This window comes from Phascolarctos cinereus, unplaced genomic scaffold (genome assembly GCF_003287225.1).
Source record: "Phascolarctos cinereus isolate Bilbo 61053 unplaced genomic scaffold, phaCin_HiC Scaffold_5;HRSCAF=322, whole genome shotgun sequence".
NCBI lineage: Eukaryota > Metazoa > Chordata > Mammalia > Diprotodontia > Phascolarctidae > Phascolarctos > Phascolarctos cinereus.
This window is the reverse complement of record NW_027555958.1, coordinates 20935313-20958394: the sequence shown is the minus strand read 5'-3', so window position 1 is coordinate 20958394 and position 23082 is coordinate 20935313. Positions and strand designations below refer to the sequence as shown.

General features: G+C 45.7%; 1 long non-coding RNA gene across 1 annotated transcript; it reads right to left on the bottom strand.

Moving 5' to 3' along the window:
- Positions 1 to 7027: 7027 nt before the first annotated feature.
- LOC144457888 (uncharacterized) lies at positions 7028 to 17667 on the bottom strand. Its single transcript, XR_013487482.1, has 3 exons — positions 17488 to 17667; positions 16613 to 16759; positions 7028 to 7255 (listed from the first exon to the last, which is right to left on the bottom strand). It is a non-coding gene; the product is annotated as an uncharacterized LOC144457888 (long non-coding RNA).
- Positions 17668 to 23082: the final 5415 nt, after the last annotated feature.

Below are 23082 nucleotides of genomic sequence, written 5' to 3'. Positions count from 1 at the left end.
GCTTCACCAGATACCCAAAAGGGTCCTAGACACACAAAAAAGTTAAGAACCCCTGGTCTAGAGCAAGAGGTAGAAAAAGGAAAATAGACGGCATGAGGAGGAGGGGGACATCCATAGCAGCAGAGCCGATGACAAGATGATGCTCAGTAGATGTCTGGGAGAAATGCGACACACGGATTAGGGACCAGCTAGATAGAGTGGGACAGGTAAATTTCCCAGAAGGTAAAGGGAGGGGCAGAAAGAGCCTTTTGTATTAAACAGAATTGATGCTGGAGATACAACTGCTTCACTGGAATTTCCCTGAGTGCTTGAAATGAGTCTTACATTTAGATCCCGGAGTCCAAGAGCAAGGCACTGCTTATAGTAGGTACTCAGAAGATATTTGTGGATTTGAATTCATTTGAATTGAGGGAAAGATGGAGAGCAGACCTTAATCATAATCCACTCTGGGATCTAAGAATCTACCCCAACACTTGCTGTTAGCAATGTCTGAAAGAAATTGGTTGCTCTGATCCTATGAATGTGCCTGATGCAACTCTTAATTCTGTGTACATATGTGGATCTTCTTCTCATTAGTAGTGAGTTATTTGTGTACCAAAGGGGCTGTGTGTAGACTAGACTGCCCCAGACAATGGTGGGGAGACCAGAAAGCTTAGAGTTCAAGCCGAGTGACCTAGGGCACCTAGGAGAGAGAGAGAGAGAGAGAGAGAGAGAGAGAGAGAGAGAGAGAGAGAGAGAGAGAGAGAGAGAGGAGTGGTGTCAGTGATTGTCAGAGAGCCAAAGTTTTATATGTGGGAGGATTGGTGGGAAGAAGGAAGGGAAGAAGTGTCAGAGACCCTCACCCATTCTGCCTCCACAATCAGCACCAACCACAAGAGTTCACCCTCCTCACTCTCATCATCACTACTGTGAGGAAGCCGAGGTAACAGGGCTGTGGGCACAGTGAGACAATGGCTGCTGCCCAAAGTCAGAACAAAGCTACCAAAGGATGTATGGCTTCAGGACTGGTGTTATCTGTACTGGCCTATTCTGCCGCTATTACAGAGGTGAGTGCTTTGGAAAGCAGGAGAGAGAACCTGAGTTCAATCCTCTTTTACTCACTACCTGAATGACCATGGGCCAATCATTTAAAATCTGTAAAAGAGGGGCCAGGGTAGCTGGGGAGGGTGGGATCAGATGTTTCTGAGTGGCTTTACCTACGTGTCTTTACTGTTTTTCTCTGGCTTATGTGAGTTCCTCAGGAAAGCTTGTGTGTGAAGCCACAGATTGTGAGCTGCCTGAAATCTTGGGAACAGAAACTGCTAGAGGTAGGGATGAATCAGTGTCACCCAATTAGTCACAGCTGTGTCCTTGACAGCAACTCCTGAACTCTCCCCTTTGCTCTCAGGAATGCCAGCATCAGAAATCTTGGGAACCTGGAAGTCAGAGGTCATAGGACCCTGGCACAGCTCAAGACGTCGACGAGAAGATTCACTCTGAGAATGAGGCAGAGCAAGCAGCAGTCCTTTGTTTCATGCCTCCAAGGATGATGGAGGCAGTCTGATCTAGTGTGATGAGGGCTAGATTTGGAGTCAGAGGTCTTGGGTTCAAATCCTGTCTCTGCCATGCAGCCACTGACAAATTATTTCCTTTTTCCAGGCCTTTTTTCCTAGAAATGAGGGAGTTGTACTCGGTAGCTTGTGAGGTTCCCTTCAACCATAGATCTGTGATGCCCAGCAGCATGTTTGGCACCATCTGCCCCATCCTCCACTCGGAGGATGTGGGAGTGAGAAAGAATGGTTCCTCTCCCTGGGCAGGGAAGTGATCTGAGCCAAATCCTCATCCCACCTACAGTGGGATTCCTTGGCTTGTCTAAATTTCTCTCTAATCTCAGTAGCCAAGCTTCCACCACCTTTCAGGGCTGGCATTCATATTTTCCCTGCAGAGTCAAATTCCCACTGCCCCCAAAAGAATAATCATGGTAGCAGTTGACATTTATAGAACACTTTAAGGTTTGGAGAGCATTTTCCAAATATTATCTCATTTAATCCTCACAACAACCCCGGGGAGGGAAGTGCTATTATTATCCCCATTTTACAGACGAGAAAATGAGACTTAGAGGCATTAAGTGACTTCCTCAGGGCGACTGAACTAGTAAGTGTCTGAGGGAAGATTTGAACCCAAGTCTTCCTATCTCCAGGGCTAGAAAGCTGTGTTCATCCATTCCCACCCCCATCAGAGTATACAGCAGGGACCACTAGGACAGAGGGGCTCACACTGGCAGGGTTTGCTGGCTCCCATCCTGTGACTGGTTATCCCCCAGCCCTTCATTCAGGAAAGGTGACTCTTCAGAGGACTGTTGGGTGGCATCTTTCAGCACCTAGTTCTGATTTCTCCTCTCTCTGAGACATAGGATGTCAGAACTGAATCTCTCTCATGAGATCACCCACAAGTAAAAAGGAAAGTGAAGCTCAGAAAGAAGTAAATTGTCTGAGTCACAAGTGTTGCAATGGAAAGAGTGCCGGCCCTGGTGTGAGAAAGACTTGTGTTCAAATCCAGCCACACTAGCTGTGTGACCATAGGCAAGTCACTTACCCTCTGACCACCTCCGTTTCTTCAGCTGTAAAACAAGGATCATAATAGCTCCTGTTGAGTCCTGTTCTTCATGACCCCATTTGGGGTTTTCTTGGCAGGCAATGATACTGGAGCAGTTTGTCATTTCCTTCTCCAGCTCATTTTACAGATGAGGAAACTGAGGCAAACAGGGTGAAGTGACTTGTCCAGGGTCACACAGCTAGTAAGTGTATGAAGTCATATATGAACTCAGTACTTCCTGACTCCAGGCCTGGTTCTCTATCCGCTGTGCCACCTACCTGTCCCACATTATTATAATTATACCCTCAGAGCCTAAGCTGGAACCCAGGTTACCTTCACCCCAGGCTGGTATTCTCTTAACTGCACCATGATGCCTCCCTCCCCTTTTACGGGATCATAAGGATCTTACAGGCTGGAGAGTACAGATCAATCAACTGGTATTTCTAGGTGCTGAGGGTACAAAGATAGAGAAATGAAAAAGTCCCTGCCCTCAAGGGGCTTACACTTTATTGTATGCATCATAGATTTAGAGACTCCAGAGGGGATTTAGTCCAGCTCCAACTCCATTTTATAGATGAGGAAACTGAGGCCAGGGAAGGTCAGGGACTGGGCAAGGCTACAAAATGAGGTCAGCAGCACAACTTGATTGTGGAGGCCAGTCTTGAGGCTTCTGATGCCAGGGTCCTTCCACTCCAACCACGCTGTCATCTCCAGACGCTCACTCACTGCTGAGCGGCGGGCTGAGGTTCCAGGCCCACAAGGCAGGAGATCTCTAGGTTCTCCTCAGTAGGGCACACTTACCTTGTGAAATGAGCAAAGTGGGGCCTGAGATTCCCCCTCCTTCCTCTGAGCACCCTTAACAGAGCAGCCATCCCAGAGGCAGGGTCCACTTGGGTCTATCCTCCTCACTTACACTCAGAGGTTTCCTTCCCCTTCTCCTCAAATATGGAGGTCCTGCAGAACATCCCCTCGGGGATGAGCCCTCGGCTAGAGTGACAAGGGGTGCTAATTCTCACAATGTGTCAGCACGCCCATTCTGCAGCTTGCTGCCTGGACAGAGTCAGAATGCACGTGTCCCTAGAAGGCTCCCAAGAGGTGATGGACGTTCCAGGCACACTGACAGGCTGGTGGGGCTGGTGGGGCTGGTGGGGCTGTGGGATCACTGCAGACCCCTCCCACCACAGCCCTAGATGGTCCAGCTGCTGCAGCTGCAGCTGACCCAACTGCTGGAATGCCGGCAAGCCCAGTGCCTTGGTGGCTATCCCCCGGGCGCTGTAAAAATTAAATTAAAATTTTTTCCCCATTTCTCCGTTATTGCAAACACATTGGAGGCAGATTGCACAAATGACATGTCTCTCATTCTTCCCCCCCCCACTTCCACTCCCCCCCCCATCCCATTTCTCTGCTTTCCCAAAGCCAGGTCACAGGAGGCAGAGCAGACCTTCTGGAGCATCAGGACTGAACCTGTTCAGTGGGACCAGCAGGTGATGTTTCTCAATGAGGACAAGAGATCTCATAGAAGACCTTCCCTCCAGACCTCAGGTCATATGGCCCTAGAGCAAGAGCTGGAAGGGACCCCAGATACCATCTAAATCCATCCTCTTCATTTTACAGACCAAGAGACTGAGTCCCAGGGGAGGTTAGTGACTTGCCCAAGGTTACACAGATAGTAAGTTTGCCAGATCGTTGCTCTGGAGTTGAAAGAGACCTCAGAAGCCATCCCTCTCATTTTACAGATGAGGAGACTGAGGTTCAAGGGAGATTACATTGAGTGTCAGTAGGGGGATTGGAACACAGATCCTCTTGCTTTTCTCTCAACAAACCTCAGCCAGTCGGTTCTTCACCCTTCCCTCCTCCAAATCATGTCCTTTGTGGAAGTCCTCCTTGCCTTCCAAACTCTATATGCCAGCTGTGACCTACCCATTCTTCCCATCTTCTCTGGGAGCAGACCCTACTTACCACCCCCAGCCAGACCCCCAAAATGGTTGGGAATGCCAGCTCAGGGGGGTGAGGAGGATCAAGAAAGGAGTCAGGTAAGGAGGAGGCTTCAGGCCCATCCCTATCCAGCCAACCTCTCACAGGATCATAGAATCTTAGAACTGGAAAGGGCCATCGTGGAGGAATGAAAGAATGGTAGATCTGGCATCAAGAGGTTCAAAGCCATGAGAATGTGTCTCTCACACGCACCACTTGTGGGATTTGAGGGAAGTCGTTATTTACCCTCTCTAAGCTTCCATTTCCTCCTTCTAAGGTCCCTTCTAGATCTCGAGCTGAGATGCCATGATCTTAAAGGTCACTCAGCATGGTCCAGTGGAAAGAACTCTAGAAGCAGAAGATCTGGGATTCAAATACTTTCTCTGATACTTATTGTCTGTGTGACCTTGGACAAATCATTGACCCCTTCCTTGTCTTGTTTCTTTATTTGCAAAATAGTGGGTGGGACTAGATGGCCTCAGGAATCCCTTTCAGCTCAAAATCTCTCATCTCATGGGCTGGTTCAACTCTTCCCCTGGACAGGGATCACCTCTGCTACTTTCATGACAAGCTGTTACTTGGTTTCTACTTGAAGATCTCCAACGAGTGATGGGGAGTTCATGACCGCCAGGGGTTGCCCATTCCATGACCGGTCCCCTTGCCAAGCTTCTCTCAGTTCAAAGTTGGCCTTACCTTCATTCTGCCCAGCCCTGCTGAGGAAGGGCCCATAGACACCCATCCTGAAGTCTTCGACCCTGAAGCATTCCTAGCTCTCACCAGCAGAGCCAAAGAGACACCAGCCTCGGCCCACAGAGCATCACCCCCTTGGAGCTGGGACTAGGAATCTCCTCACTCACCAAGAGCTGAAGCCAGAGGCCTTGCCCTGGAGAATGTAAATGGAGCATTGAAGGGACGTAAACAAAGAATGCTCTAATGTTGTGTTTGATCTGAGACCTATCACATCAAACACAGGGGGCCTCCAGATAGCAGGGATTTGACCAGCTCAGTTCCAAGGCCAAATGTGTGTTTGCTTGAAGTGATTACATATAGTCAGACCACATCCAGAGGATTGTGTTCAGGTCTGGGCACCACATTTTAGGAAGGACATTGACAAGCTGGGGCCTAGTCAGAGGGAAGCCAGGAGGGGTGAGGGACTGGGAATGTTTAGCTGAGGGAAGACTGAGCAGGGCATGAGAACTCTGGAGGGCTGTCCTGGGTGCTTGGCTGGATCCTAGGGGGCAGAAATAGAAGAGGGGGAGGCTGCAAAGAGAAGGATTTTGTCTCCATGTAAGGAAAAATCTCCAAAAATGAGAGCTGTCCAATAGAGTCCCTGGAAGGGGAGGGATCCCCCTAAGAAGAGACTGGATGACCGGCTCGTCAGGGGTTGGCAGATGGGATGCTTGGTCAGGGATATGCTGGACTTGGTGGTCTTTGCCCTTGGGGGATTGTGGGAGCCATGGAAAACCTGGAAAGGTTAACAGTGAACCAACTGTTCTATTGTTCTACTCACTTCTCAGACCCCATTCCCCTTCCTTAATGACCACTCTCCAGGAATGTCCTCTCGCCCATTAGAATATAAGCTCCTTAAGGGCAGGGACTGTCTGACCTCTGTAGATGTATCCTCTAGGGTGTGTTTTTCTTTCTTTTTCTCTCTCTCTTTCCCTTTCTTTCCTTTCTTCCTCCCTTCCTCCTTCCCTTCCCTCCCTGTTTCATTTCTTTCTTTTCTTCCTTCACTCCCTCCCTCTTTCTTGTTACTTTTCTTCCTTTCCTTCCTTCCCTCCTTCCTTCCTCCTACCCTTTCTCTCTTTCCTTCCTTCCTACTTATCTTTTTTCTTTCTCCTTTCCTTGCTTCCTCCCTTCTTCCCTTTTCTCCCTTTTATCTTTCATTTCTTTCTTTGTTTTCATCTTTCCTTTCCTCCCTTCTTTTTTCTTTCTTTTCACTTTTTTCCTCCCTTCCTTCCTTCCTTCCTTCCTCCCTTCCTTCCTTCCTTCCTTCCTTCCTTCCTTCCTTCCTTCCTCCCTTCCTTCCTTCCTTCTTTCCTTCCTTCCTTCCTTCCTTCCTTCTTTCCTTCCTTCCTTTCTTCCTTCCTTCCTTCCTTCCTCCCTTCCTTCCTTCCTTCCTTCCTTCCTTCCTCCCTTCCTTCCTTCCTTCCTTCCTTCCTTCCTCCCTTCCTTCCTTCCTTCCTCCCTCCCTTCCTTCCTTCCTTCCTTCCTTCCTTCCTTCCTTCCTTCCTTCCTTCCTCCCTCCCTTCCTTCCTTCCTTCCTTCCTTCCTCCCTTCCTTCCTCCCTTCCTCCCTCCCTCCCTCCCTTCCTTTTTCCCTCCCTCCCTTCCTCCCTCCCTCCCTCCCTCCCTCCCTCCCTCCCTTCCTTCCTTCCTTCCTTCCTTCCTTCCTTCCTTCCCTCCTTCCTTCCCTCCTTCCTTCCTTCCTTCCTTCCCTCCTTCCTTCCTTCCTTCCTCCCTCCCTCCCTCCCTCCCTCCCTCCCTCCTTCCTTCCTTCCTTCCTTCCTTCCTTTCCTTCATATCTAGGTGGGGAATAGAGGGCTGGAATTGGAGTTCGTAGTAGTAGTAGTAGTAGTAGTAGTAGTAGTTGTTGTTGTTGTTGTTGTTCAGTAGATTCAGTTGTATCCAACTCGGTGACTCCGTGGACTTTACTGTTCATGGAGTTTTCTTGGCAAAGATACTGGAGTGGTTTGCCATTCCTTCTCCTGTGGATTAAGGCAAACAGAAGTTAAGTGACTTGCCCAAGGTCACACAGCTAGCATGTCTGAAGCTGGATTTGAACTGAGGTCTTCCTCACTCCAGCATTCCATCTTCTGAAGCACCTAGCTGCCTCCAGGCATTAGGAAACCCGAGTCCAAATTCTACCTCAGACTCTACCATCAGTTGTATGATCCTGGGAAAGTCAATCTCTCTGAGTCTCAGTTTTGTAATCTGTGAGATGGGGATAATAAAAGTACCTACCTGACAGGGTTGTTGTGAAAATCAAATGAGATAAACAGGTGCTTAGCAAACCTCAAAGTGCTACATAAGGGCTCACCATTATGGCAAAGCCAGTGTTTTTTCCTCTGTGTCAAATTGCCTAACCAATGAGCTAGCCTTTCCCCATCTCCTCAGCTGCTAGTTACCAGCTTGTATCTCCTCACAAATTACCTTACGTTTATTTAGTATGTATGCATCTAGTACGTAGCCTCAGAATCAGGAAGACCCAAGTCCCATCTCTAACAGAGAGTGTCAAAAATGATCCTGGAGGGACAGCTAGGTGGCACAATGGATAGAGCACCGACCCTGAAGTCAGGAGGACCTGAGTTCAAATCCGACCTCAGACCAAACACTTGACACTTACTAGCTGTGTGACCCTGGGCAAGTCACTTAACCCCAATTGCCTAAAAGCAAAAACAAAAACAAACAAACAAACAAAAACCCAAACAAACACAGTCATGGGAAAGTCACTCAATGCCCCAGCATCCACAAGCAACACTCTAAAACTCATATTGCTGAGAAGCTGGTGACCTGAATTGGTGTATAGATAAACAGATACATAAATAAATAAATAGATAAATAGATGAATAAATAGGTAATTAAATAAATAAGTAAATAGATAGATAAACAGGTAATAAATAAATAATAAATAAATACATGGATAAGTGAATAGATAAATAAATAAACAAATAGATGAATGAATGGATAGATAAATAAATAAATGAATGAGTAAATAAATAAATAAGCATGTGTGTACAACAAATAAATAGATAAATAAACAGATAAATGAATGAATGAATGAATGTATATATACACACATACACATGTATACATATGCATACATATATACACACATGTATGTATTATATTGCATTATATTATATTTTTATATGTGTGTACACACACACACATACATGCACACACACACACACACATAAAACCTTGTCTCTTCTCCCCCCTCCATGTAAACTTGAGGGTGGGGCATTGACTCAATTATGCCTTTGAATGCCCCACATCTAGCACATAGTAGGAGCTTGATTAAGGCTCATTGATTGGTTTCAAGGGACTGTGCTAGATGCTGGGGCTTTTGAAGACCTCTGATTCCATTGGTTTTCCCAATATTGAAGCAGCCCTGCCTTCCTTGTGTCAATCTATCCTGGTCAGAGCATGTGATCTCTGTGGTGTATTGCTATAATCTCCTGGAGAGTATTTTATGTAAATTTTGTATCCATATTTGTTAGAGAAATCGATCCATAGTTTTCTTTCCCTGTTTTTGTTCTTCATGGTGTCAGCATCAAAGTCATATTTATGTCATAGAAGAAATTTAGTAGGACTCCACCTATTTTTTCAAACAGTTTATGTAGTTATTGAAATTCATTTTTCTTTAAGCATTTGGTAGAATTCACTTGTAGATGCATCTGGTCTTGAGGTTTTTGCTTTGGGAGTTTGCTAATGGATTGTTCAATTTCCTTTTCTAAGATGGGCTTATTTACCTTGGATTGTTGACTCTTTTCAAAAGCCACTGAAGCCCATAAGGTCACCATATTAGCAATGTGTCCATGTGTCTGCCGTATTAACTTGCCTCCATTTACTTCTTCAGGTCAACTCTCTCTCTCTCTCTCTCTCTCACACACACACACACACACACACACACAGAGTCAAGGACGTCTCAGAGATTTCTAGCCCCTTTGTCACATTACTTATCCATTTATGACTTCAAATAATTACAAAGGAAAGAGGTATTCACATTCTATTCTATTCACATTCTATTCTATTCACCCATGGAAGAGTCTCCAAGGCAGGATACCCCCCACAGGTACTTTAGAGCAAACACCCATGAGTGTTCCAAGGTAAAAGATCCTTCCCAATCCCCACCAGAACGCTGCCATCTTTAGAGAAGAGTCACCCCCCGGCTTATATCTGGAAGGATAGGAATGAAAGATTTAGAAAGGGGAAGGGATTATAGAGGCCCCCTAACCTGATCCCCTTTATTTTACAGATGAGGAAACTAAAGCCTGTAGAGGGGAAGTGATTTGCTCACAGTCATGTGAGTAACAAGTGTCAGAGCTAACATTCAAGTCCTGGTCTGTGACTGAGTTCAGTGCTTTTCCCACCACACCAGCCAAAGTCACACAGTCAGTAAGTTGACTTCAAATGCAGAGTCTTTGCTCCTACCTCACACTGACCCTCTTCCCACTACAGCTGATTCAGGACATGAGAGTTCGGTATAGAGTTGAGGGAGTGAGGAGGAAGATGGCTGGAAAGAGAAAATAACAGGATGATATAATGGAAAGGACATGGACTGGGCATTCAGGAGAACTGGTTTCTAGGAACTGTTTTGCCACTAATTGTGAAGCCTAAGGGAGGTCACTTCCCTTCTCTGGGTCTCAGTTTCCCCCTCTGCAAAGTGAGGGTGTGGAACTGTAGGATGAGTCCTAGTTCAGCTCTCACATTCTATGATTCTCAGAATCTATTACTCTAATATTGTGTGAGTCTGTAATAACATCATTTCTATGTTGCTGCCAGGAAAGGGTCTGTCAGATCCCCCGACCCAGACAGGAGTAGGCTCAAGAGACTATTTGTGTCCATCCTGTCCATACAGCCAGTTCCCTTCCCAGCCCAACCGCCACCTCCTGCTTTGCTCCGAGAACAGGCCTGGGCTTCAAACATGTCCCAAGTGAGCACTTGGCAGGTTCGGCCAGTGATTCATGCCCCTCTAACAGGCTCCGGGGACAGTCAGGCCAAAATATGCAGGCTATTCTTGGCTGGCAGCCGACGCCTGGCCTCACCATTAACTCTGGATGAGCCTGGGCCAAAGGTGGGAGGTGGGAAAAGACCAGTCCCCCCACCTCCCAGTGGCTAGAGAAGTAAAGGAGGGGATGCTCTGGGTAATGGGCACGTCTGAAGCAGCATTTGGCCAAGAAAGGAATCTCAGAACAATCTCATAAAGCAAGGCCACATCTGCGGCCCAGACAGTCTGGGGCAAGGGCTGGGGTGGGAGGGGAGAGAAGGGAAGACCGCCACCTGCTTTGTGTTCTGGGCTGAGGTGGGAGATGAAGCCATCGGGATAGGAGGGGCTAGATAGCTGAAGGCCGTCGGGCTCCTCCTGGGAGCAAGACCAGCTCCAGAGGCTAAACCTCAAGGAGGTTCTACAAAAACTTTACAAACGTGTGCACAAGTATACAATTCACATACACATAGACATACACACGCACACATATGCATACATGCATGTATACATGCGCACAGCACACACATGCACATATACACACGCATTCATGTGCACATACATGTGAATGTACATTAACATACACACGTGTACATATGCATGCACATCCATATCCACATAACATATACATGCACATTCACATATGCATTCACACTCACATTCACATAACATGTAAATGTACATACACATATGTAGTCACACCCACGTACACATGTACATTCCTGTGCAGGCACACATTCACATGTGCTCACACACATATACAAACACACATGCAAGTGTACACACATGCCCATACACATGTACACACATATACACGTACACACACGTACACATACACGTACATCACCATCACCATCGCCATTACTGTGCCCTGTCCACAAGCCTGATCTGGATCCTGGCTGTTTCTCAGACAGGCATGTCCCTTCTCCATATGCACCCCATTTCTGACCTTTAATGAACCGACCCCATCCCTTTATCCATTAACATAGCCACCCCCAAGCCCCATTCTATCCATTCTGGGATTCCCCAACACTGAGTCAAGACCCCCAGCTGATGTTCTTGGACAGAGATAGTCAAGCCCTCTCTGCCAGCCTGACACCATCTTTTCTAACTTTCCTACTGCTTACATTCTTTCCCCAGTGAGGGCATGTGTCCCTGAGGACAGGGATAGAGTCTCCCCTGTCAGACCAGGTCCTCACTAAGGGCCAGTTCAGGGGTTGATCTCTTGAAAGCTCTCCCTTCACACCTGGCATTATGGAGGTGTGGATACCACAGGGGCAGGAGGAGAGACAGCAAAAGAGGAAAACCAGATACCTTCTCATAAGGCATTTATGGTTTCTTCAGGGAGATACACACACACACACACACACACACACACACACACACTCCAAAGCACTTACCCAGCAACAGGCGTGAGCAAACCCCAATAATCCTGCAATTTGATTACTATGTGCTGAAGACAGGCAGAGCAAAGCTGGGCTCAGGATTGGGTAGGATTGATTAAGGAAGGGTTCCTGCATTTTATGGCTTAAGGAGATGGGGGGGCAAGGCTTGGTGGAGAGAAGTAGAAATGGATTATAGGATCATGATTGTAGAGTTGGAAGGACCCTGACAGTCATCTGGCCCAACCCTCTCATTTTATAGAAGAGGAAACTATGTCCCAAAGAAGTTAAATGACTTATCTAGAGTTGCACAGGTGAAAAAAACAAAAGTCGATATTCAAGGGCTACATGTGACACTAGATAGATATCTCTTGTGATTGGGTTGGTGGCTGCGTTAGAGCAAGCAGCCCACGCCAGATCATGGGCCGTCTTCCTGAAGCACACAGAAAGTCAGCATGTCACTATCTAAACCATGAAGAGAGGCAGTACGATGTGTGGGCTGTCCAGAAGGTCACACTACACTCGGGCCCCCAGTGTAGCTCTGTACCTGAATAGAGTAGTTATCCTGCAAAGCTACAGTTACCCCATTGACACCAGGCAGTGCTCCACCTGAGAATAGGCTGACAACTTCCCCTTCCACCACTGAAGCCATTTGGCTTCTTGCTGAAATGTTGGACGGATTTTGAACTCAAGCTAAAGGGATAAAAATGACACATAAAATTATAATATAAAATTTATTCCAGAGGGGTTTTTTGATGGAAAAATTTATGGCTCTACCTACACTCACATCTGGGATTTCCTCTTTCAGCCTGAACAACCCCTGACATTCATACAACTTGGTCATTCAACTTACTGTGGCCACATAATTTATTGGTCATAGAAGAGCATGAAAATAAATGAACTGAGGGTTGCAACCTGGAGCATCTGCCCAACCTTATCCTGAGCCTTCTCTCACAATTCAGGTCGTGAAAAGGAGAGAAGGGGGGAAGAGGGAATGAGGCTGTATGGGACTCAACTACAGGCCCAGATTGTATCAGAAGAAATCAAGGTGAAATTTGGAGTAGAAAGTGGCCAGCCTCTCCAAATCTCTAATCAATGGGAATTTCAAAGGCTTCCACTTCCTAGTCACCAGTTCAGTCTCGCCTTAGGACACTGACCCCTCATCATCTCATTCTCTGTACCTGACTCAAATCTGTGACCTAGTTTAAGCTAATGTACACGTTGTTCCAGATCATTGCAGATGAATGTGTAGGCTTCTGCCTCTGGAAATTCAAGATTTGCATTCACAAAATTTGCTGCTTACTCACATGGCAGGTAGAAACATCTTTTTAATCTCTCTCTCTCTCTCTCTCTCTCTCCCTCTCCCTCTCCCTTTCCCTCTCTCTCTGCCTCTCTCTCTCTCTCTCTGTCTCTCTCTCTGTCTCTCTTTCTCTCTCTCTCTCTCTCTCTCTCTCTCTCTCTCTCTCTCTCTCTCTCTCTGTCCTTCTCTCCTTTCCTCTCTTGTTCTCACCTCTCTCTTCTCTCTCTCTCTCTCTCTCTCCCTCCCTCCCCCCTCTCTCCCTCCCTCTCCCTTTCCCTCTCTCTCTGTCTCTCTCTCTCCTCTCTCTCTCTCTCTCTCTCTCTCCTCTCTCTGTCTCTGTCTCTCTCTCTCTCTCTCTGTCTCTCTGTCTCTCTCTCCTCTCTCTCTCTCTCTCTCTCTCTCTCTCTCTCTCTCTCTCTCATTCCTGCATACTCAAATAGGAAACATACTATTTCTTAAGAGTGAAAGAAAAAGAAATAAGAATTCTGTACACTTGGCTCATCAATTGGATTTCCCATATCAGAACTTCCAAAGGTTCCCTTTGATCCCTATAGATCAAAGAGCTAAAACACCATTTAAAACGGCTTCTCTATAGCTTTTGGTTTTACATCACTTTCATTTCCAAAGATATCCCCCCTCAACCTTCCCTAGAAAGCCATACCTTGTAACAAAGAATAAAAGAGAGACAGAGACAGAGAGAGAGAGAGGAGAGACAGAGAGAAAGCAGAGAGAGAGAGAGAGAGAGAGAGAGAGAGAGAGAGAGAGAGAGAGAGGGAGAGAGAGAGAGAGAGAGAGAGAGAGAGAGAGAGAGAGAGAGAGAGAGAGAGTGAGTTCTGGCTCATCATTTCTGATAGCAAGTGCAATGTTCCACATATCATAGTCCCCTACCTACATAAAGAAGGCAAACAGGAATTTTCTTCCCTCTCTTCTTCTGGGCCAAGATTGATCCTTGTAATTCCACAGCATTCAGTCTGGGCCATTTTGTTTTATTATTCTTTCCATTTACAATGTTGCAATTATTGTGTGAATTGCTCCCCTTGTTCTGCTTACTTGATTTTGCATCAATTCATACAAATATTCCATGCTTCTCTATATTCTTCCCTTCCTTTGGCCTAGTAATTTTTCTTTGTGTTCACCTGCCACCATTTGTTGAGCCATTTCTCACTGGACGCCCATCTGTTCGGTGAATTGCCATTGCAGAAAGCACTCAAGGAATTTGGTGTTGTACAGCCAGAATTCAAAGATTCATAGCATTCAGAAAAGAGCAGGTCCGCAGTGCTTCTTGAACCCCCATACTGCCTACCCTAGGGACCATCTCCTTCGTAAAGGTACTGGGTGAACTGGCCCGGATAGAATTCCCAAGAGAAAGGCTTGAATTTGGCAAATAGGACGAGACATTTCAAAGCAGAGCTACTCAGGGAGGAACTGGAGCAAAGGAAGGGCATATTATCTATGTCATGGGGCACCGAATATTGAATATAACCAAGAGTTCCAGCATCCATTCTTTCATGAGGTTAGCTATTCTCCCAGCCAATGCAGGTCACAACTCTTCCACAACCCAGCCGAGGTCTGCATGAGTTGTGGTGGCTGGGAAAATTCCTTCATTTGTGGCCAAACTCATGAGGATGAGTCCCATTCCTCTTAGTCTGGCTAGTCCTTGAAGCATGAAATCCATTACTTGTCTCAGACTTGAAATTTGGCAATACTGGACGGAAATTGTCTTTTGCTGAGATGATTTTCAAAAGACCAGAGTCATCTCCATGCTGCAAAAGGCACCAAAGTGAAGCTTGAAAATGAACAACTTTAGAGGGAAAAAATCCCTCTAATTGATCAGTCTCCCAAAGGGCTAGACCTCTCTTCTTTCAAAGTTGACTTTTGTTCTCAGTCCCTGACCTTTGGTCATTAACTCTTGGACCCAAATCTAGCTACAGTACATGAGTAAAAGAAGAGATTGATGGTCAGTTTAAGGTCTTCCTCTACAAATCCTAGTCATGTTTCAAGCCACATCTCTAGCCCTGCCTTTTCCAAGAAACCTTTCTTGACTATCTGCAGCCCAGCCCAGCCTATACTGGCCTCTCCCTTCTCTAAACTATAGTATTTACCCTGAACCTGAATCCTGACTGCACTGCTTAGCACATAATTACTTACTTGTGATGTTCTTCCTTTCTTCTCTGTGAGTCTTGTGTCCCCAGATAGACTGCAAGCTTCATGAGAGCAAATACTGGACCTCTTTTCTCTCCTGTTCCACTCACAATATAGGCCAGGTCAGAGCCGACCACATGGTAGGTGCCTCATTAAGACTTGTTCATAGAATCTCAGAGCTGGGAAGTGGGCTCCAATTCAAACCATATCCAAAAAGAATCCCTTCTACATGCCATCCAACAAGCGGCCATACATCCTCTCTTGGTGACCTCTCGTGAGGGAGAAACCAGGCCAGCTCATTCCACTTTTAGAAGAGCTCCAATTATTAACAAGCATTTTCTTCCTTCAAACTTAAATGTGTCTCCTTACAATTGTTACCTGCTGTTGCTAGTTCTGCCTTCTGAGGCCAAACAGCACGTGTAATCCTTTTCTCACATACTTAAAGACCACTCTTGTGTCCAACCTAAGTCTTCTCTTCCAAAGAGCTTTACCTCCTTCTTACGGCCAGTTCTTGTGGCCCACATTCAAGCTCCTTTACCACTCTGGTTACACGTTGGTTGTTCACCGGTTTATCAATGCCCTTCCTAAAACGTGGTGCCAAGACCTGAGCACAGTATCTACAAATGTGACCTGACCCAAGGTGGGCTCCTCCAATGGATTTATGATCTCCTAGATCTGAGGTCTCTTCAATGGTGCAGATCGCAACCCACCCATGTCTTTCCCTCCTATGCAACTCTTGCCCACATGCTCTCAGAAATTTGCCTCCAAGAGTCCCCCTAATGGATAGAGGCTTTCCTCAATTTCTACTGACTTATCTGTCCATCTCTCATCTCACCAGGTGACCTGCCCATCTTCTCTTTCTAGTATACATTTCTTTGGTGATCTCTTACTACTATTCTTCTTAAGTATATGTTTCAGCCTTGATTATTTGTTGTAACCCATGCACTCCCCACCATAGGCCTCTCTTTGGTTATATGTTGCAGCTCACGCACACCTCCCTATGAGCCTCTCCTTGGCCTCCTAGAAGAGTAGGATCATTCCCTCACTAGGCCTGGATGCCATGCCTCTTAAAGTAACACATTCTTTGGTTTCCAGATCACATTGTCATCTCCTGTCATCCTCATACACTAAAATTCCCTGGGTGCATTTTAGGGTGAATGACTGTCTAGTCATGCCACCTCCTGATCTTGTACTTGTGAAGCTGATTTTTGAATACTAAAGGAAGACGCTTTTTTCCTTCCCTCTCTCCCCGTACCCCCTCTCTCTACCTCTCTCCTATCTCTGTTTGTGTATTTCTCTCTCTCTCCAATCAGCATGCTCCACTAGTACATTATATACACACACACACATACAATATGCATATCATATAAAGATAATTACATATAATAAAACAACATTCACATTTAAATTACAATATGACATGATGTACCATGCCATACCATAATATAACATAATATATAACATAACATAACATAATATTTAAAATTTTAAATAGAACAGGTCACATTGGGGCACTTCACCGGTAGCTTACCTCTAAGTTAACATTAAATCATTAATGACTACTCCTTGGATCCAGCCATTCAATCAGTTTCTAGACCATCTGATTGTTTTATTATCTGCTCCATATTTCTCCATCTTTTCCAAGAGAATGTAATGAAAGACTTCATCAAATGGTTTGCTAAAATATAGGTAAAGTATATCATATTTCATGAGTATATCAGACTAGTTACTCTATGAAGATAATCTGACATGATTTGCTCTTGATGAAGTTACGCTAGCCCTTTGTAATCACCACCATTAGAGCCACATCTCTAATGCCAGGCTACCCACAGGAGGATAACTTTGGCCTCCTGACTTCCTTCCAGCCCTGTTCTAGGGCCATCTCCAGCACTGGAACACCCACTGGGGATAAGAACACTTCCAACTCACTCCCCCAAGAGTTTTCTTCTGGGCAGGCAAGGCATCACTGTCTCCTAACCAGGCTCACACCTTGACCTCCGCCTGCCTGCTATTTGGTGGCCTCACGGGACACAACATCTCCATTTGCCACATGGTTGGTCTCAAGAAAGGACCTAAAACAACCTAATCGCATGCATCACTCACTGAATCTTTTTCTAACCACTGATACCCTGTCTGGATTAATTTCTCTATAGTTGTTCGCACACTCTTCAGTGATTCTGGACCCTGGACTATTACAGCACAAACACGATTCCTCATCTCCAAACTTGCTGCCCCCTTCCTCTTATCCACCTCAACTCTACCCCTCCAATATCCCACTCCGGATCTGCCTACCCCTCCAGCTGTGCCTTATGGAATGCTTGCTCCATAATTAGCACGCTCCTTTCATTTTAAAACTCCTCTGGCTCCTTCCGTCTTCTATCATTCAGAGACGGAGATGGGACCTACCTCTCTTCTTGTGAGACCATTTCCCTTGCCACTTTTTTCCAGTATTGGCTGCCAACTCCTTCATCATGATGGAGGAATTGGAACATTCCTCGCTTGTATCACCTCTTTTAGACTCTCCCTCTACCACTTTCACTAAGCAGCGTCTCCTCTTTGAGGTTTACGTTATCCCAATTTATCTCTTTTCCCAGATCCTAGTGGCTGTTATACATCAGTACTGAGGACATGCTCCTTCCTTCCTCACTGAGTTCAGTGCCTGGCCCACAGTCTTTCTTTCCTTCCCATGTCCTGTCCCAGTCCTTGGGAACTTCAACATTTATTTTGATATCACTTGCCTCCTACCCTCACATACTTTTTCTCCGTTCACATAGACACCACCCTAGCTCAGCCATCATCACCTGTCACTTGGACTATTATAATTGCCTTCTAACTGGTCTCCCTTCCTCCATTCTGTCCCCAGTCCAATCCGCCCTCCACTCAGCTAGGATTTTTAAAGCATAAGCCTGACCATATCACCCCCTTACCCCTGCCATTAATGAGCTTCAGTGACATCCTGTTACTTCCAGGATCAAACATAAACTCGTCTGTTCAGCATTTATAGCCCTTCCTACCTTCTTACACTTTATTCCCCTTCAAATATACTGGCTTACTTACTGTTCCCCACACATGACACCCCTGTTCTCCCTGTTCTCAATGCTTGGAAGTCTGTGTCATCTCTGCCTCTTAGCTTCCATGGCTTCCTTCAAGACCCAACTCAAATCCCACATTCTGTGAGAGGTCTTTCCCAGTCCTACACATCCCACTCCAGCCTTGCCCTCTGAGATCACCTTGTATTTATTCTGTAAATTTTTTGCATGAATCTAGTTATTTATTTGTGGTCTCCTCCATCCAGATGTAAGTTCCTCGAGGTTAGGGATTATATGTGCCTTTCTTTGGAGTGCCTTTTTCTTGTTATGGTCACTAAGGGTCTGCTTTGGTTAGAGAGAGCTCTAGCAGATGTCTAGATAACTGAAGTCTCCTACCTTGGCTATATTGAGTCTATGTACCAGATTGGTTATCTGTTTCCTGAATTCCTCTTCCATTTCCTCTTTCTGCCCAAGTGGTCAGATGCTGATCAACAAAACGTAATGGGTTTCCTGATGTCTTTCCTTCCTGAGCACAGGACGAGACGAGGCAATGTTATGATAATGATGAAGTTTCTTTCTGCCCTTTCATTCCTTTTCAGGGGCTCCTCAACTCCCTCAGGCAGCCAGGGCCCCAGGCCCCAGTGCTAATACAAGAAGGGTGGACTGGCAAGTCCCAGCAGCAATACCATCATTTCTAGCTCTACTCCTTGTATCAGCCTGCAATTAATCAATATCTTTAAGCCACAGACTTGCTGGGTTTTTGTCCCAAAAACAGCCCCATTATCCCTTTGTCTGAAATAAAGGGAGAGAGGGAAGGAGCAAGACTGAAAAAAGGAGAGAGCCTCAGCACCAAAAAACTATAGGGTCATTGAATCACAGAACCTAGGGCTGGAAGAGACCTTAGTGGTCATATAGACTAGGAATTTTTAAACTTTTTTTGTGTATTAGACCTTTTAGGTAGTCTGCTGAAACCTCTAGACACCTTCTCTGAATAATACATAAAATAAAATGCATAGAATTATGAATGAGACCAATTATATGGAAATGCAGTTATCTTTTTTTTAAGTTCAAGAATCCCTGGTCTGGATTTTCATTTTGCAGCTGAGGAAGATGAGGTCAAAATGTGTAAAGCAACCTGCTCGGTGTCAGGGAATAAGCAGCAGCATTGAGATTTAAACCCAGCTCCTCTGATTCCAAAGCCAGGGTTCTTTCCCCACACCATATTGCCATCTTCTCAATGAGAAGGTGCCTTCTTCCATCTACATATCTTCATGCTCTGCCAAGGTGATCCTCATTTGGGAAGGTTCGTTAGCAAGGTGGGTGCTGCACATTGTTTGTCTTTCATTCTCAAAGAGGACCAAAGTGGCACCACTATGCCGGAGGTCAAGATAGAGTGTGTACGACTGTGGCTGATTAGAGCCATATGAGCTTGGAAGGCTCTACCACAGGTCAGGCCCAAAGAGAGCACATGACATTTGGAGTGGAGATGTCTCTAACTTGGGGCATCTCCCGTTTCTTTTGGGCCACTGCGATTCTGCTTCGCTCGCAGAGCACAGCACCTTCTCTGCTGTGGGCGCGCCATGCTGGGCGGTCCTGTGCCAATGTCTCCCGTGTCTCACAATCAATCTCAAAGTACTTCAGAGAGGCCTTTGGAGTGTCCTTCGATCACTTCTTCTGACTTCCATGTAAGGGCTTGCCTTGTGTGAGTTCTCTGTAAAATAGTCTTTTAGGAAAGAGTACATGTGCTAGTCAAACAATGTGGCCAGCCTCTCAGAGCTGCACTCTTTACAGTACAGTTTGGATGCTTGACAATCCAACTCAAGAAAGGACCTCGGTGTCCAGTACCTTATCTTGCCAGGTGATCTTCAGAATTTTCGTAAGACAATTCAGATGGAAGCAATCCAGCTTCCTGGCATGGTGCTGGTAGTCTGTTCAGGTTTCACAGCCATGCAACAATGAGGTCAGCACAACAGCTGTGTAGACCTTCGGTTTGGTAGGCAGCCTAACATTTCTTCTCTCTCACACTTTCCTTTGGAATTTCCTAAACACTGAGCTGTTCTGGCAATGGGTGCATCCACCTCATCATCTGTGTGTACGTTTCTGGAAAGTATACTGTCAAGGTAAATGAACTTATCCACAGCATTCAAAATCTCTCCATTTGATATAACCAATAGAGCCACATATGGATGGCGCAGTGCTGGCTGGTAAAGAGCTCCTGTTTTCTTGGTGTTAATTGTTAAGCCAAAATTAGTGTGAGTGGTAGAGAATCAATCCATTCTTTGTTGCATCTGAGCCTCAGAGGCTGCACTGAGTGCACTATCATCTGTGAACAAAAAGTCATGCACCAACTTTCCCTCCACTTTAGTCTTGGCTTGTAGCCTTTTCAAGTTAAACAATTTACCATCAGTGTGGTACTTGACCTTGATGCCATTTTCATCCCCATTGAAGGCATCTGACAACACGGCTGAAAACATCATTTTAAAAAGCATGGAAACAGGCACACAGTCTTGCTTCACTTCTTTGGTGACTGGGAAAATGTGAGACCATCATCTATTATCTAGAACCCGGGCAAGCATGCTGTCATGGAAATGGTGTACAATACTGATGAATTCCGGGCAACCAAACTTTGCCATAATCTTCCTCAAGCCCTTATAACTGACAGCATCAAAGGCCTTGGTCAGATCAACAAACATTACATACAGACCTCTGTTCTGCTCCTGGCATTTCTCTTGGAGTTGTTGGACAACAAATACCACATTGACCATTCCTCAGTCCTTTCTGAAGCCATACTGGCCCTCAGGTAGATGGCTATCTTCCAGGTGAAGGATCAGCCTATTAAAGAGGACCCTGGCAAGAATCTTGCCAGCAATGACTAAGTGAGAACCGCCCCCCACCCCCACCCCGTGATTGCCACAGGACAATTTTCTTTTCTTTTATAGAAATGGACAATGGAGGCATCCTTGAACTCCTGGGGGGATAACCTCCTCTTGTCATATAACATGGAAGATTTCAGTCAGTCTTTATATGAGCAGTAGACGCCCTGCCTTGTAAATCTCAGCTGGAATAGAATCAGTATCAGGCACTTTGCCACATGAGAAGAGCCTAATAGCATTCAAAACATCTTCTTCAACTGGAAATTTGGCTAGAGATTGACTTCAACCTGAGGTATACAGTCAATGGCTTCAGCACTGGTTGGAAGCGTTTGGCCTGTCTCTCCAGGATAACATCCTTATCAGTGTGGCTTCATCAGTGCTGAGTAGTTAAGATGCACCAAAGTTCTTTGGCCCACAAAGAGCCTTCAGGGCATTGTAAAAATACTTTAGATTGTTACTATCAGCATGAAACTGCGTTTCATCTCTCTTCTTACAGAGCCAAGAATCCTGCATCTCTCTAAGCTTCACTTGCACTTTACATCTGATGGAATTAAATACTGCCTTTTTAGAGGCAAATGAACTATCCTGCTGGTAGAGCCTGTAGAGTTCTCATTTTTCACTTAGTAGCTTCTAATTCCCCCATTATTTTCATCAAAACAATCCTCATGTTTGTGAGTGTTCTGGCCCAGGTAAGTAAATGTGGTGCTTTGTACCAAATCTCTGAAAGCTGCCTACTTCTTTTCTGCTCCACTGTTACCAGTACTGGTTCCCTCAAAATCAGTAACAAATTGTTCACACAAGGAGAACTCTAATCCGTTGATTTTGACTCTTCTGATAGCACTACTGAAAAAGGTGCTTTGGGTCCCCTGCTTTTGTTGAATGCTACCGTTTAGCCTGGAGAGGATAAGTCTATGGTCAGTCCAGCACTCTGTGCCACACATCACACTCTCATATCCTGTCTCTTTTCTCCGTATGATGACAAGTCTATTAAACGTCAATGTTTATTATGAGGGTGCATCCACAAAGGTTTTTGCATTTCGGTAAACAGAAGACAGTGTTGGCAATGAGGAGGTCATGAGACACAAAATTCTTCAGTAGTAAGTAACCATTGCTGTTGCTGTTTCCAACTCTGTTCCTCCCTGCCATGTCTGATAGTCTGTGCCCACTCTGGTGTTAAAGTTGCCAGAATAACAAGCTTGTCCCTTTTCAGAACAATGGTTATGAGGATCCCCGGGTCTTCATAAAATTCTTCTTCAACCTCATCAGGATTCATCACGATGGGAGCATAGGCACTGATGAGGGTGGCGTGATGTTTTCCTGCAAGCGGCAATCACGTTGTCATGACCCTGTCATTCATTATTTTAGGAGGCATACAAATGTGCTGACTAGATTAGATTTGAGTTGGAAACTGTGCCAGCCTCATGGCGCTCCCCGTCGCTGTGGCTGCTCTAGAAAAAACACATGTATCCAGCCCTGCCTTCATCAAGCTAGACGCCATGTGTCAATCTGGTTTCTTTCAGGGTTGCTATTTAGATGTGATGCCTGCTCCAACAAGAGCTGTTCGTCCTGCGGTCTACTGGATTTCTGGCTGTCCACAAGCGTGCACATATCCCACGCGCCAATGGTGAGTGGGCTCATCTTCACAAACGTGTTTGTACGTGTTTTTGTGTTTCGACCACAGGATGGGATCCCCACCTGTTGCACCAAGTAGGTCAGGGCTGGGCAAAGCACAATCAGGTGAAGACAATTTTTAGCACGCCTTTTCCAGCCCCTTCCTCACACCAGGAGTTGAGCAAGGAGATCCTTAAGAAGGCCACTCAGACACCCAGGATGTGCTAGATCCCACTGCTGCTTCAGTCCAGTGAGAAGACAACCAAGTGGCCTGGGCCATCTGCATGTGGGGCTATGGATGGAGCTACCAGTGTATCTGCACCTGCTGCTTCATCACTAGCTTGTCGCTGCAGGACTTCAGAGTAGGTACAATAGTAAGGCAGTAAAACAATAAATAATGAAATGGTAATGTAGCTGAATTGTAAAATGATGAAATTATAAAATTATTGAATAGTAAAATAATGAAATAGTAAAATGGTGTGGGTGAT